The 14009-nt window shown below is 40.7% G+C and overlaps 1 long non-coding RNA gene across 2 annotated transcripts in view; it reads right to left on the reverse strand.

Moving 5' to 3' along the window:
• Positions 1-14009, reverse strand: part of LOC117088426 — a 37236-nt gene that overhangs the window by 21185 nt on the left and 2042 nt on the right. Inside the window, exon 1 of one of the 2 annotated variants that reach the window (XR_004439205.1) lies at positions 2962-3164. The exons of the other annotated variant lie outside the window; for it this stretch is intronic. This is a non-coding gene — a long non-coding RNA (uncharacterized LOC117088426). Of the gene's footprint in view, positions 1-2961; positions 3165-14009 lie in introns of those variants that run through there. 2 annotated transcript variants of the gene reach the window in all.

The raw sequence follows: 14009 nt of genomic DNA on the forward strand, positions 1-14009 counted from the left end.
AGGACCTTGGACAGCAGAAAAAAAGCCTTTCCCCCCAACCAACCCCGCCAACGCAGGACACTCACACCAGCAAGACTGCTGAGGAAATGTGACATCTCAACATGCTGATGAGAGAAAGAACGAATAAAGGGCCATACAGTCATCAATGGAGAGTGTTCAGGGGAGGTATGAAGACCCAGGCTACAACAGTCAAGAGGAGCCCTGGGCCCTACAGAATGCCTAGTCCGACTTCCTAATACTCTAAGCCAAAGAAGGACATTCTCTACACCTACATTACAGCCAACTTCCCTCTTCAGACATTGATTTTTAAAAGAATATATAGAATAGAATATTAAGACTTGTTCCAATTCCTTAGGGAAAAATGCATAAAAATAGAACTTGCAGTTCATGGATCTAGAAATAGCCTTACAAATGATAAAGCAAATTTCACAAAGGTAAAATATCTCACCAAGGTAGAGTAACACAAGAGCTGCTGACCCAGGATTAGTCCTTGGACAGTGTTTTTTAATTTATAGTTGGTGAGTGGCTAAAGATCTGGATTCTTCTTCTAGCTCTGCCACACACCAGATGTGTGACCTTTGGCAAATTACTCAATCATGCTGAGCCTTGGGTTCCTTCTTTGAACTGAGCCCCCACCCCCACCCCATGTGTTAGGCACTGTTAGGGAATGAAAAACAAAATCAATCTCCATGCTAAAGTAGCTCTCCAGTGTGGCACAGTTCAGACATGAAAATATCAATAATCCAACAATACTAGTTAAACATATAAAAGTAGTACAGAGAAAAACATTAATAACCTGACGTTTAGAGCAAGATTAGGAGGGCTTCACAATATAAGCAAAGGGAAATCCAGGAAGAAGTAAAAGCATCAAGCGGTGCAACAGGGCATTAGATTTAGGAAACCATCAATAATTTAGTTTTGATGGATGGCAATGGTGGTGGGGAGAGATACAGGGTAATGAAACCTATCATATACTGATGTTGTAGAAGTCAAATGAGACAAGTCACTATAGATAATCATTAGCTACTATTATGCCAACAGCTATCCCTATGAGAAAAAAATTCCTTAATTTAATATTTATAGAAAACCTGTTTGCTCACTATACTAGGGGCAGCTCCTTTTGGTCCCTTCCTAAAGAAATAAGAGCCAGTTTGAGAAACAGGAAAATCAAGTTCCATACCTTCCTAGTCTATGAAACACCAGTCAAGAGGTAAAAGTGCTTCCTCTATCCATATCCTGATTCTTCCACTGAAATGTCACTTAGTGGAGCACATCTTTTACTTGTGTGATTTGAAAACAAGGCTTTGCCTATAGACCAGGGTATGCAAGGGATCACCTCTGGGACGATCTCATGGCACTGAGAACTCAAGCAAGATGGTAACATAAGAGTCAGACTTGATAAAAGTCCATTTCCCAGGACCACTTGACAATAAGGGCACAGAAAAGTGGTCTAAGGAATAATCTTCATGCTATTACCACTTTCAGCCTCTTGTACTTACTACTAATTTTCTTAGTTTCCTATAATTAGATATGTACACATGAGCTAGTAGCAGCCACAGTCCTACAATCTGACTAGTTCATGCCCAACTCCATGCCTGCATCAGGGACATCTGGCTATTGTAGTGTCACAGAAAGTCTCCTCTCTGGTGAAGAGTATCTAGAGACACCCATGAATTTTAATATCTATACCCTATACTGGTTTGAACAGTGTCCCCCAAACTCATGTCCACCCAGAACCTCAGAATGTAATCTTATTCGGAAATAGGGTCTTTGAAGATACAATCAAGTTAAGATGAGGTCATACTGAATTAAAGGTGGACCCTTAATTCAACAACTAGTTTCCCTGTAAGAGGGAAACTTGGATGCAGAGAGACACACCCACAGAGATGGAGGGAGAGATTGGAGTGATAAGTCTACAAGCCAAAGAATGCCAAAGATTGCCGGCAAATGCCAAAAGCTGGGAGAAAGGCATGAAACAGATGCTCCCTCAGACCCTCCAGGAGGAACCAACCTGGCTGACACTTGGATTTCAGACTTCTGGCCTCCAGAATTTTGAGGGAATACATTTCTGTTGTTTTAAACCACCCAGTTTTTGGTAGCTCATTAAAGCAGCTCTAGGAAATGAATGTATACCACCACCACTCCACAGTACATCTATTTTCCTTCTATGTGCCCAACTTTTATTATCTTCTCAGAGGATGGTTATAAACCCTAGTTATTGTATCAACACACGGGAAAGGACGCTGAGCAGAACAGCAGGAGAATGAACAATTACTATCAGATTAGCAACTTCACAGCTAAGGTAAAGGGCATGGGAATTTACTTCTGAAGGCTCTATAATATGACACTCTTTAAAAACCTTGTGGTTTTGGTATATATATCTACACGTTCTTTGATATGCTTCCTTTGAAAAGGCAGAGCCTAATTCCCCTCCCTTTGAGTGTGGTCACTGCTTGATGACTTGCTTCTAACAAACAGAAGTGATAGATGTGAATTAGGTCATTAAAAACACTGTAGCTTTCTCCCTGCTCTCGCTCTTAAATCACTTGCTCTGGGGGATGCTAGCAGCCATGCCATGAAGACACTCTAAAAGGAGATTTATGTGACAGGAAACACACCTTCTGCCTCAGGCACACCCAGCACACCCTGCCAGGCACATGAGTGAGCCACCTTGGAAGAGGATCCTCCAGCCCTGCTCACACTTTCAGAACTGCAGCCCCAGCTGATATCAACTGGAACCACATTAGACTCTGAGCCAGAGCCACTCAGCTATGCCATTTCCAGATTCCTAACCACGCAAACTGTGAGACAAGTTTATTGTTTTCAACCATTAATCTTTGGAGAAAGACAGGGCAATAGATAACTAACATAAGAACCTTTAACATAGTCTTCAAGTCCTTGTAAGTACTCTTCCTGCCTACAAGATACCCACTATGTGATTTCTTCCTGCCCCTAACATACCTCTGGAACAGGTGCAATTCCAAATCCCTTAATCCAAGCTAGAGCATAGAATTCACAGGACCCCTGTCTTTGTCCTCCTGCAGCTCAGAGACTGACGTCCATATCATGAATGCACTAAGAAAGGGAGAATCATGAGTGGAATCCAGTATCAGTAGCTGGGAGCAAAGGACACTTGAGGTGTAAGGGTCCTCGGGTTTTTCACTGTGCCTGTGAAAAAAATTAAAATAGGAAAGAAAATTTAATCATTTAAAACAAACATTCATTGAGTATATTCAGTGGCAAGCACAGTACCAGACAGCAGGCATAAAAATGGTCCCTGCTTAGAAATTCACAGGAATGACAAATAAGTTTTGTAACAGAAGCTACTGCTGTACAATTTATATTCCCTTAGACCAAGATCTGGCTGCAGAATTTGTGAATCCCTGTGCAAAACAAAAACGTGGGGTCCCTTGTTCAAGAATTTCAAGAGGATAGCAGTAGACCAGTAAACCAGCTCCATAGGTATATGCCCATGAAGCTAGCCCTGCCTCAGGCATTCACCTCTGTGTGAAGGCTACTAACTGTTCTTTCAGTAAACTTTTTTCTGGCTGACTGGGATGCTTAATTTGCACCAAAGGAAAGCTTAATATCCCTGAAAGCAGCACTCAACCAACGGCAAAACGGCAGTTGGTAGATAAATGCTCCAGCTTCTTCCCCCCTTGGATGGTATAACTGAGAACTATTCCAGTGTTGAGTTTTTCAGTGGGATTGAGATGCAAGTGTCCACAGTGTAACTGGGAGATTTCTTAAAATCACCTCTAAAATAAACTACTTATACTCACATTCGTATCTCATAGTCTGCTTCTTGGTAAACCCAAACCATGATATCTTTCATCTTTTGAGCCAACTCTAACTTGGAATACAGTACAGTGAAAAAAATCTAAAGCTGCATCTCATTCAACAGGAATGAATGTAATATAGTAATGTTGGTCCTAACTATGGCAAGGAAAGTGGTGGCTCTTTAAATCTGAATGATGAAAGACCTGTGTTTGGACTTTGAGACAAAAAGCTGTTAATGAAGGCTGTTAACCAGCAGTTACAGTGTCTTATTTGTTTTAGAGCTACTTCTTTCCATAATGTACAAGTGGATCAAAGGGTGGCAAGACTGAAGGTAGGAAAACCAATTAGGAAATGAGAAACTCACAACTGGTAAATAGGACAGGATATCTACCTGGATGACCACCAACATCATTGACCAAAATGGAGAAAGCACACTAAGTTGTCAAGAATAAATCAATCTGTGCTGCATAAGTGGCCACAAGTACTGGGATCACCTACCCATTGAGCCCCTGAATTTAACTAGCAAGGAGTGGGAAATAAAGAAGGCCAAGCAACCGATGATGAGCACTGGGAACTGATGGCTCTTTTTGATACTAAGACCAAATTAGGAACACGAAGCACTGACAATGCTGTCCTATCCACCACTGATTTTCACCAAGGAGTACTTAGCAAAATCGAAAGAACTTGTATCCTAAAGATGGTATCACAATGGGCCTACTGAAAACTAAATCTTATGACTTCTTAGGAATTTAGAGATGATCACTCCATGAGACACTGAAATGGTGTCTAGCTTGGCAAGGTAGAAGTCTGTTTCTCTGACATGTGATGGTCTTGTTGTAAGTAGTCCTCGACTAAAATGCTGTCAGCAACATAGACTTCCTCAGTGTTCCTGCTCTGGTACGCCCAAGGCAGTGGTTCCCAAACTCTGCTGCACACTGAAATCACTTGATTTTTTTAAACAGTGATATCTGGCTTCCACCCTGAGACATTCTCATTTGATTGGTACACATGGTGTGACCTGGGATTTTTAAAGTTCCCCAGGTAATTCTAACATGCAGCAAAGTCTGGAGATGACTACCCTAAGGAACTGGGCCCACCACATGGTCTGAGAGGGCTTACTGCCATACCTGCACTGCACTCCAAACAGTGGGACAAAGCAAGGGGCATGAACCAGAAGCTGCACACACCATCTCTGCTCACCCTCACTGGCCAGTCACATGGCCATACCTGGTTGCATGAGATTCTGAAAAATGTAACTTGTATTCATCCAGCCATGTGCCCAGCTAAAAATTTTTATTCAGGAAGAAGAGGAAGACAGGTATTGGAAGATAACCAGCAATCTCTCCCACCCCCACACTTGTCTTTTTCAAACAGAAGCAGCCCAATGTGGCAAAAGTACTGATCCTTAGATTTGGAGACAAAACTCAACAATGGGCTTCTCTGACTTTTGTCAGACATCTTACACATCACATGTAGATATAGTCAGAGACTGTAATGAATCATTGCCAGTGGGAAGAAGATACAAGCTTGGAGATATGCATCAGAATGACTACCCATGCAAATTCCTGAATTTGAGTGAGGTGTTGGAAGAATAAATTGTTCTATGGCACAAAATCAGGTGCAATATCAAAATTCCATGTACCCACTCTAGTTGACTGAATACAGTGAAGCATTTCCAGTACAACAATATAGGAAAACTTCAAATAAAGGTGTATTCTCGAAATTCCACTAAATATATCATCTCTGGCCTGAAACTATTTTGTTAAACTACTTGTTGAAACTCTTTACTCTAGATTTGCTTGGTGCTGCCTTTGCATTCAAGTCCTGTTTTCCAGAAGAAATACAGACATAATCCAATTGTAATTTCATCACCATGCATCTTGGATGCTGCAGTTAGCCTAAATAAAATATACTAATCATATGAGTGACAGTGATTTTTTTAATCATAAAAAGTATTATCAAGCTCTTTATAAATAACTTTCATATTACAAATATGGCATTAACTAAACCACTGCTTTACAGAAAATCACTTTTATGACACTAGTATTATATACTGTTTAAAAGTTTAAAAAGGTAATTTGTTTGAAGTCACATAACTAGTAAATTACTAGTTATAACTTAAGAGTAAATTGAATTAAGTTATAACTAGTAAAGGACTAAACTTCTAGACTTGAACTTCTGATAGTCTGACTTCAAAAATCTCTTATTTTTAAAATTATAGCATGGAGCACCGTGTATATCATGATATAGCTATATTACTTTGCAGGGTTTTCATGTGTAAGTAATTTTCTCCTCCTGTTCCACTTCCACCCTCCCATTCACTCTCTTTTCTCCTAGCAGACGAAGTCCTTACCTGTCTGCCAATCCCCAACTCCATGCATGCATTACCTCATGGAAGGAGGGAAGGAGGGCAGGGAAGAGAGGACCTCCTAGCCCACCACCTTCCAACACACCTCTGCAAAGCCCAGGCCCTTTCAGGCACCCCAGTCACAGCCACACCAAGCTTCTAGCTACTGCTCAGCACACACTTACACCTTGTTTCCCTGTACTTCTCATTTGTAGTTTTGGTTTTTAGTCTAGTTCAGAGATTCCTTCAATTCACATTAAGTATCCATTTCCTGTCTGATAGTCTTGTCTCTGGTCCCTTTTTTTGTCTTATCCATTTGGACTTCTATTCCTAAGCAAAACATTCTGAATTCTATTTTCATACTCTTCCTCCTTAGCCCAGATCACCAGAAGCTCCCTACTATCAATACAAATTGGAAAATCTCTGGTGTGATTATGAGGAAACCATTCAGTATTTTCTTTGACACTATTAAACAACATTGCGTTTGCCTAATGTCAGTACTAAAGGCCAGGTTGTAAAATAGTAAAACCTGCAGCTGTCTCTAAGGCAAGTAGCTGTTTATTATAGTAGTTATGTGTTGGGGAAAGGAAGATTTAAAAAATCTTCTAAGGAACATTTTTATATATCTGTTTACTTAAGTAAAGCATATACAGGAAGATGCAGGAATCATAATAAATGCTTATGAAGCAAAACTAAATGCACTGTACTACTACATCCAGATTCACATACAAAGGACAAAGAGCTTATATCCAGACTGTATGTGTCTGTTTTCACACTGCTATAAAGAAATACCTGAGACTGGGTAGTTCAGTTTATAAAGAAAAGAGGTTTACGGTTCTGCGACCTGTACAGGAAGCACAGTGGCTTCTGCTTCTGAGGAGGCCTCAGGAAATTTACAATCATGGCCGAAGGTGAACAGAAAGCAGGCACATCTTAAATGACAGGAGTAGGAGAAAGAGAGAGAGCGGGGAGGTGCTATACGTTTAAGCAACCAGATCTCACAAGAACTCACTATCACAAGAACAGCACCAAGGGGAAAATCCACCCCCAAGATTCAATCACCTCCCACCAGGCCCCACTTCCAACACTGGGGATTTTAATTCGACAGGAGATTTGGGAAGGGACACAAATCCATATTACAGACTGTATAAAGAATCCCTCCAGTCCAGGCGTAGTGGCTCATGCCTGTAATCCCAGGGCTCTGGGAGGCCAAGGTAGGAAGAGTGCTTGAGGCCAGGAGTTTGACACCAGCCTGGGCAACATAGTAAGACTCTGTCTGTACAAAAAAAAAAAAAAGGAACTCCTCCAAGTACAGGGGATGCTGGATAGAGTCAAGGGTGATTATTCCCCAGTTTTAAGATTTAGGCCGGGCGCGGTGGCTCAAGCCTGTAATCCCAGCACTTTGGGAGGCCGAGACGGGCGGATCACGAGGTCAGGAGATCGAGACCATCCTGGCTAACATGGTGAAACCCCGTCTCTACTAAAAATACAAAAAACTAGCTGGGCGATGTGGCGGGCGCCTGTAGTCCCAGCTACTCGGGAGGCTGAGGCAGGAGAATGGCATAAACCCGGGAGGCGGAGCTTGCAGTGAGCTGAGATCCGGCCACTGCACTCCAGCCTGGGCGGCAGAGCGAGACTCCGTCTCAAAAAAAAAAAAAAAAAAAAAAAAAGATTTAATGTCTGCTCTCTTAGGCTTTGGACTTGCTTGGGGCTTGTTAACCCTTTCTTTTGGCTTCCTTTTCCCTTTTCAAATGGGAATGTGTATCCTATGCCCATCCTGCCATTGTACCTTAGAAGTAGATAACTTGTTTTGATTTCACAGATGGAACTTCGGACTTCTAAGGTGATGCTGAAACAAGTTAGGACCTTGTGGACATGGGGATTAAATAAATGTAGTTGTATGTGAGAAGAACATGGGTTTGGGGGACCATAGGCAGAATGCAATGGTTTGAATGTCTGTCCCCTCCAAAACTCATGATAAAATTTAACCTTCAATGTGGGAGTATTGACAGGTGGGGCCTTTAAGAGATGTTCATGGATTAATGGGTTATCATGGGAGTTAGACCAGTGGCTTTATAAGAGGAAGAGACTTTAGCCAGCATGCTCTGCTCCTTTGCCATGTGATGCCCCATACCACCTCAGGATTCTGCAGAGTTCCCATGGGTAAGGAGGCTCTGACCAGATGCATCCCCTGACCTTGGACTTCCCAGCCTCCAGAACTGTCAGAAATGAATGTTATTTTTTTTCTAAAAAACAAACAAAAAATTCCTTATAAGAAAAAGGTTGATGACTCAATGGAAAAATGTGAGCAGAACAGATGTTTCAGAATAGAGAATACCAAATGGCCTATAAACATAGGATAGTATATACTACCTCATTTGTAATCATGGAAAATACTCAGTAAAAATGGCCACAATTCAAGTCTGAAAACACCAAGAACTAAGAGAATGTGAAGCAATGGGGACTCTGCGCTGCTTGGAGGAGCTGCTGTGAGCCGACACTAGGGAGAATGAATGGATCTGGGAACAGAGATTAACATGTAAATAGTTCTCTTTGACGGTGAAAGGGTCTGTTCAGGTGTGAGTACATTCTGGGTCTTACAAAGGAGGGCAAGAAAAAACAACAGTTCCCCTTGGTGGGATCTCAGGCAGATAAAGAAACTTCAACTTATTTGAGAGAGGAGGTAGGGGATGGGGAGGTCCCAGAGAACTGTGGGTTTCTTCAGTTCACTATGCCACAGCACCATATTTTCAGGTATGAGTTCTGAGCCCCACAAATAGCACTTAACCATAGACATAGTGATGTAAGTATAAAATATACACTAGGTTTCAAAGACTTAGTATACAAAAGAACATAAAATATCTTATTTGTAATTGTTTAAAATTGATTACATGTTAAAATGATAATACTTTAAATATAATGGGTTGGTTGGTAAAATAAAATATATTATTAAAGTTAATTTTACGTGTTTTTCTTTACCTTTTTTAATGCAGCTATAATTAGAAAACCTAAAATCATATAAGCAGCTTGCATTATATTTCCTTTTCTGAGACAGTCTCACTGTCACCCAGGTTGCAGTACAGTCGTGCGATCTGGGCTTATTGCAACCTCTGCCTCCTGGGTTCAAGTGATTCTCCTGCCTCAGTCTCCCAAGTAGCTGGAATGAATTACAGGCTTAAGCCACCAGGCCTGGCTAATTTTTTTGTATTTTTAGTAGAGATGGGGGTTTTGCCATGTTGGCCAGGCTGGTCTCAAACCCCTGACCTCAAGTGATCAACCTACCTCGGCCTCCCAAAGTGCTGACATTACAGATGTGAGCCACTGCACCTGGCTCACTTCCATTGTATTTCTATTGGACAGCACTGCTCTGGAGAAAAATTAAGATTCTCCTTTTATATGATATTTTTAAAAACAAATATTTAAATGTAAGGAATAAAAAATATTGTAAGAAAACCCAAGAAAGCAAATTAGAATCTCGAGGTCAGGATGGATTTCTTAATGAGGACAGGTAGGGGTGTGTGTGTGTGTGTTTGCATGCATGGACACACGGATAGGGCAAGCACACATGCATGTGTGCAAATGTATGCAGACTGATAAAATCAACAATCCAACAGGAAAAATGGTCAAAGGATAGAAGTGAAAATGCACAGAAAAACAAATCTGAATGGCAAACAGTAACATAATCAAAATTACTAAAGGAAGAGAAAACATAATTAAAAGTAACTACGACTTCTCTTTACTGGCTGGAAAAAATAACATAAATAATATGTATCTTTGCTGGGCAAGTGGGAAGGGGGCATGATCATACATTGTTGTAAGGAAATGTAAAGGTTAACAGCCTACTGAGAAAGCAATATGGCAACATCCATCAAATTAGAAATATGCCATATCCTTCAACCCAGAAACCTTTTTCACAAAAATCTACCAGCACATGACATGTCTTCAGAAAGTTATTATTGTAATACTGTGTAGCAGAAAAAAGAGGCAACTAAGTATCAATAGGAAATGAAGTAAATGCCTATCTACTGACAAAAGGTTAAAAAAATTACCTGCAAAACAAGATCTGCTATGGAATTATTAAGGATTATAAATATAAATATTAGCAAATTTTTAAAAATATGAAAATATCAGCAATAGCACTACTGTAGGAAAACAGACTACAGTAGTTCCCTTTTATTCTTGGGAGATATGTTCCAAGATCCCTGGATGTCTGAAACCACTGATAGTACTGAACCCAACTGCTGTCAATAGGAACTTTTTTTTGGTGATGTTTCCCAGCCACAATTTTAATGACTTTTCTATCTTAACTAAGTGCTTAACATGCACTGTGGCTGCAACTTTTCCATTTTGAAGTGTGACAGCAAAACTAGCAAAAATTTCTTTTTCCTTTATAATTTCAGGGATAGAAGATTTGTTCTGACCATGGATCTTAGCAAACTCCGCATTTTAAAAATTTCCTTATTAAGTCAAGAACTTTTACCTTTTCACTTAAAAGAAGCACTTTATGGCTTCTCTTTTGTATATCCAAGTTGCCACCATTAGTACTCTTGCACTTTGGGGCCACTATCATGTAAAATAAGGGTTCCATGAATATAAGCACTGTGATACTTAGGCAGTAAAACTGATAACCAAGAAGGCTATTAAGTGACTAATAGGCAGGTTGTATATACAGTGTGGATACTGGGCAAAGGGATGATGCAAACGGCATAAGATTTAATCATGTTCATCAGAATGGTGCAGCGTGCAATTTAAAACAGGAATTGTTTAGGTGCCCATTTAAAACTCAGGAATTATTTCTGATATTTTCCACTTAAAATGTTTAGATTGTGGTTGCCAAGAGTAATGAAACCTTGAGAAATGAAAGTGAGGATAAGGGAAGGACTACTGTATTTCATGATAGGCTGGTGTGGATCAAAATAGGTGCAACCTTACTGAGGCAAGGAAAATCACCTGTTGACCACTGAATAGGCCCCACAGACAAAAGCTCCTTATCTGAGGAATTTCGAAGGGAACAAAGACTACCTGGTGACCATCACATGGGCCAGACGGAGGCGAAACTCCTTTTCTGGGAATTCAGAAGTAATTAAACTTTCCTAGTATCTAAAGTCTGGTTCCAGGCCTCTTTCAACTTTTACAAGTAACTAAAATTTCCATATATCTCTGAAATGCCATGCCAAAACTCATTTTACTATCCTAAGCTCCTGCCTTAAGATTCATAAATACCTCTAAAGAAAAATCCATGGCAGCATACTCAGTCCTCTTGCTGAGACGCGCCACTACACTCTTCTGCAGTGTTCTGTTACTGCCTAAGGGGTTCACCTTGCCCCTACCTAGAACAGAGTCAATTCTTGGAGACAGGGGAATTGTGATAGAGAAAGAGTAATTCACGCAGAACCAGCAGTGTGGGAGATCAGACTCCCTGAGCACGAGGGAGCAGAGTTTTAAAAGATAACTTGGTGGGTGGGGGGAAGTCAGTGAGCCAGGAGTGCTGATTGGTCAGGGATGAAATCACAGAGAGTCAAAACCGTCTTCCTGCACTGAGTCAGTTCCTGGGTGGGGGCCACAAGATCAGATGAGCCACTTTGGGCAGCCAAGGTGGGTGGATCACCGGAAGTCGGGAATTGGAGACCAGCCTGGCCAACATTGTGAAACCCTATCTCTACTAAAAATACAAAAATAAAAACAAAAAAATAAAAAATAAAAGTAGCCAGGCGTGGTGGCAGGTGCCTGTAATCCCAGCTACTCAAAATTTTGGCTGAGACAGGAGAATCACTTGAACCTGGGAGGCAGAGGTTGCAGTGAGCTGAGATCGTGCCATTTACAGTCCAGCCTGGGTGACAAGAGCAAGACTCTGTCTCAAAAAAAAAAAAAAAAAAAGATGAGCCAGTTTATTGATCTGGGTAGTGCCAGCTGACCCATCAAGTACAGGGTCTGCAAAATACCTCAAGCACTGATCACAGGAGCAGTTTGGGGAGGGTCAGAATCTTGTAGCCTCCAGCTGCATGATTCCTAAACCAAAAATTCTAATCTTGTGGCTAATGTTAGTCTAGTCCTCAGGTAAGAAGGAAGTCTGCTTTGGGAAAGAGCTGTTATCCTCTCTGTTTAAACTATAAACTAAGTTTCTCCCAAAGTTAGTTCAGCCTACGCCCAGGAATGAACAAGAACAGCTTGGAGGTTAGAAGCAAGATGGAGCTGGTTAAGTTAGAGCTCTTTCACTGTCTCAGTCATCATTTTGCAAAGGCGGTTTCAGTTCTTCCTCTCTAATAAACTTTCCTTTTTTCAAACCTATACTGTTTGTATGTATGGTAAATTCATTTTACCAACCTGTGAGTTGACCACTTCCCGGTGCCAGGGCTCTGACACCTTGCCAGGCTCTTACGGAAAGATAATTGGAAGAATCTAATAGAATTTTAAATTTCCATGCCTTCCAACCCAGCAGTCAAACTTCCAGGAATTTATCCTACTAATATAATGGCACGACAATCTAAAGATATATTTGCAAGGATGTTCTCCATAGCCTTTATTTAATAAGATGTGGAAAGAACCTTAAATGTCTACTCAAAATTGTTGAGTAAATCATGTCTACAAAATGAATAATGCAGACTTGAAAAAGAGTGAGGTAGCTCTATGTCACCAAACTGGAACAATAAAAGATAGCCACTATAAAGTATAAAAAGCAAGCTGAAGACTGTCTCTATGTTTGAAATTTTTCATAATAAAAAAATGGAAAAAAATGGAGGATGATTAGATATATTGCCTTTTCATGAGTAAGAATCTCACAAGTCTTGGACAATTAAACCCCACCTTCATCCCTCCCATCTCATCATATCTGACCTCAACCAGTTTCCTATCTACACTGCTTATATGCCCATTTGCTCTATATGACTCAGTCATTTCAAGATTGCTGTTTTCTCTTCTTGATATAAAAACAATATTAAAAATGTATATTTAAAATTTGTTTAATTACATCCCATTATTATCATTCATTTTTGCATATTCCTGTGTTGAAAATCCTTTGGCATAAATCAACATCAAAATTCGGTGTTATTCCACTTTTCTTGAACTGTAATCCTTTTTAAACAAGGAATATAGACTCTCTTGTTTAGAGAATGTAAGCACATTCATAAATCTTGGCAACTTTGAAAGGCCATAACAAATTTGTGGTAAGATCTCAGATCCCCTTTATTACTGTAGTAAATAGACAGGTGAAATTAAGAGATTATAGCTTGTTTTCACTTTCCCAATTACTATCGCTTGAAAAATACTGGATATTTCATTATTATCCTGTCAGGAGTCGGCAAACTACGGTCTACTACCTGTGTTGGTATGAGTCAAAACCTAAGAACGGTTTTTACATTTTTAAATGATTGGTGGAGGGAGGGCCAGAATCCAAGGGGAGTATTTCATGACATTTGAAAACGTTATTAAATTCAAATTTTAGCATCCATAATAAAGTTTTACTGGAACACAGCTATGCTCACTTGGCTTTTGTTTTTGGAGACAGAGTATGGCTGCTGCCCAGGCTGGAGGGCGGTGGCGCGATCTCGGCTCACTGCAACCTCTGCCTCCTGCGTTCAAGCGATTCTCGCGCCTCAGCCTCCCAAGCAGCTGGGATTACAGGTGCGCGCTACACGCCCGGCTGATTTTTGTATTTTTAGCAGAGACAGCGTTTCGCCATGTTGGCCAGGCTGGTCTCAAACTCCTGACCTCAGGTGATCCACCCGCCTCGGCCTCCCAAAGTGCTAGGATTACAGGCGTGAGCCACCGCGCCCAGCCTTCATTTAGTATTGTCTAATGATGTTTTCATACTGCAAGAAGAAAGTTCAGTATGGACCACAAAGCCAAAAAGATGTCCTCTCTGGCTCTCTACAGCAAAGATTTG

The sequence above is a fragment of the Trachypithecus francoisi genome, unplaced genomic scaffold (assembly GCF_009764315.1).
Source record: "Trachypithecus francoisi isolate TF-2019V2 unplaced genomic scaffold, Tfra_2.0 Lachesis_group10, whole genome shotgun sequence".
Lineage (NCBI taxonomy): Eukaryota > Metazoa > Chordata > Mammalia > Primates > Cercopithecidae > Trachypithecus > Trachypithecus francoisi.